Source organism: Mesoplodon mirus, assembly GCF_964341445.2.
Source record: "Mesoplodon mirus genome assembly, chromosome: 15".
In the NCBI taxonomy this organism is placed as follows: Eukaryota; Metazoa; Chordata; class Mammalia; order Artiodactyla; family Ziphiidae; genus Mesoplodon; species Mesoplodon mirus.
Genome location: NC_138991.1, coordinates 31925417 through 31928684, shown reverse-complemented (window position 1 = coordinate 31928684; position 3268 = coordinate 31925417).

Below are 3268 nucleotides of genomic sequence, written 5' to 3'. Positions count from 1 at the left end.
CATTTATCAACTGAATAGACCTAAGAAGAATGCAGTTTTGCTTCGTTACTAATTAGCCAAATACAAGTTGGTGTCATAAGACTGGGGCACATGAGTATGTGCTTAGCTGCTTTCCTTAAGCACAAACAAATTCAGAATAAAAGGCTTCAGTAGGGGAAAAAAAAACTATTCTCATACAAATAGATGATGAGCATATGTCAAAGTTTTATTTAACTGCTTAATTAAGGAAGCAGAAGAGTGATAAAACTAATTTCATGAGGATATGAGAAACTGGGATTTATATAGAGGAAAAATTGCCGAATAGAATACAAAATGTTATTGTGCCAAAGGACAATAAAGCTGCAAACTTCAGGGTTATCATCTTTACCAAATACAAAAATCATCACAACTTATCATTCTCCTACAAGTTCACCTCTACCTGTACTAAATTATAGAACTTCATTATAAAATTAATTATTAATAAGTCAACAAAGTTACATCCCTGAGAGAGTTAGATAATCTCTAGGATGCTTAATAAAAACGCTCTTAGAATGTTATTTAAAGGTCATATAATCATCTTTTTGCTTTATTTCAAAGTTTGGGGTAATTTTGCTATACAGTAGTTTAATATTGAGCAATTCTCACACACCTGCCCCAGGAGACATGTACAAGCATTCAAAGCAGCATTGTTTGTATTAACAAAACTCAAATATCCATAAAGAGCATCATGGAAACATCATTACAATCGTTACAATGAGTACTACCTCAGTTAAGATGAAAAAGTAGTTATTTGTAGTGAGGTGGATGGACTTACAGTCTGTCATACAGAGTGAAGTAAGTCAGAAAGAGAAAAAGAAATACCATATGCTAACACAAATATATGGAGTCTAAAAACAAACAAACAAAAATGGTCATGAAGAACCTAGGGGCAAGATGGGAATAAAGATTCAGACCTACTAGAGAATGGACTTGAGGATACAGGGAGGGAGAAGGGTAAGCTGGGACAAAGTAAGAGAGTGGCATGGACATATATACACTACCAAACGTAAAATAGATAGTTAGTGAGAAGCAGCTGCATAGCACAGGGAGATCAGCTCGGTGGTTTGTGACCACCTAGAGGGGTGGGATAGGGATGGTGGGAGGGAGGGAGATGCAAGAGGGAAGAGATATGAGGACATATGTATATGTAAAACTGATTCACTTTGTTATAAAGCAGAAACTAACACACCATTGTAAAGCAATTATACTCCAATAAAGATGTAAAAAAAAATAAATACACCATTTTAAAGCAATTATATTCCAATAAAAATGTTAAAAAATAAATAATAAATCATTAAATTAAATAAAATAAAACAAAAAGGATGAAAAGTACACCTACATGTTCTTAGATGGAATTATATAACAAACATAATTGTATCAGTGTGGTAGATTGAGTTACAGCCTCCATTTATGGCTTCCTTCTGTTGTGTTTCAGAGCCACAACTTTCCCAATTCCTCAGGGTAGTCAGACAGGAATTCCTCACTTCTAAATTTTAAACTAAGTCATATGATTGCTTTGGCCACTGAGACGTTGGTGGGCGAGACACAAGCTAATGCTAAAAGTGTTTGAATGGATGGGAAATTGGTTCAAGATGGTGAAATAGAAGGATGTGTGCTCACTCCCTCTTGCAAGAGCACTAGAATCACAAGTAAATGCTGAAAAATCATCGATAGGAAGACACTGGAACTCACCAAAAAAGATACCCCACATCCAAATACAAAGGAGAAGCCACAATGAGATGGTAGGAAGGGCACAATCACAATAAAATCAAATCCCATAACCACTGGGTAGGTCACTCACAAACTGGAGAACAATTATACCGCAGAAGTCCACCCACTGGAGTGAAGGTTCTGAGCCCCACATGAGGCTTCCCAACCTAGGGGTCTGGAAATGGGAGGAGGAATCCCCAGAGGATCATTCTTTGAAGGCTAGCGGGATTTGATTGCAGGACTTTGACAAGACTGGGGAAAACAGAGACTCCACTTTTGGAGGGGACACACAAAGTAGTGTGCACATCAGGAAGCAGTGGGAAGGAGCAGTGACCCAATAGGAGGCTGAACCAGACCTACCAACTAGTATTGGAGGGACTCCAGCAAAGGTGGGGGTGGCTGTGCTTCACTGTGGGGACAAGGACACTGGCAGCAGAAGCCCTGGGAAGTATTCTTAGAATGAGCCCTCCCAGAGTCCACCATTAGCCCCACCAAAGAGCTTCTAGCTTCCAGTGTTGAATCGTCTCAGGTAAAAAACAAACAGGGAGAGAACTCAGCCCCACCAATTAGCAGAAAGCAGATTAAAGTTTTACTGAGCCCTGCCTACCAAAGCAACACCAAGCTCTACCCATCACCAGTCCCTCCCATCAGGAAACTTGCACAAGCCTCTTAGATAGACTCATCCACCAGAGGGCAGACAGCAGAAGCAAGAAGAACTACACAATCCTGCAACCCATGGAACAAAAACCACATTCACAGAAAGACAGACAAAATGAAAAGGCAGAGGGCTATGTACCAGATGAAGGAACAAGATAAAACCCCAGAAAAACAACTAAATGAAGTGGAGATAGGCAACCTTCCAGGAAAAGAGTTCAGATTAATGATAGTGAAAATGATCCAGGATTTCGGAAAAAGAATGGAGGCAAAGTTTGAGGAGACGCAAGAAATGTTTAACGAAGACCAAGAAGAATTAAAGAACAAAAAAATAGAGATGAACAATACAATAACTGAAATGAAAAATACACTAGAAGGAATCAATAGCAGATTAACTGAGGCAGAAGAATAGATAAGTGACCTGGAAGACAGAATGGGGGAATTCACTGTCATGGAACAGAATAAAGAAAAAAGAATGAAAAGAAATGAAGACAGCCTAAGAGACCTCTGGGACAACATTAAATGCACCAGCATTCGCATTATAGGGGTCCCAGAAGGAGAAGAGAGAAAGAAAGGACTCAAGAAAATATGTGAAGAGATTATAGTTGAAAACTTCCCTAACATGGGAAAGGAAATAGCCACCCAAGTACAGGAAGGGCAGAGAGTTCCAGGCAGGATAAACCCAAAGAGAAACATGCCTAGACACACAGTAATCAAAGTGGCAAAAATTAAAGACAAAGAAAAATTACAGAAATCAACAAGGGAAAAACGACAAATAATATACAAGGGAACTCCCATAAGGTTAACAGCTGATTTCTCAGCACAAACTATACAACCCAGAAGGGAGTGGCACGATATATTTAAAGATATGAACGGGAGAACCCTA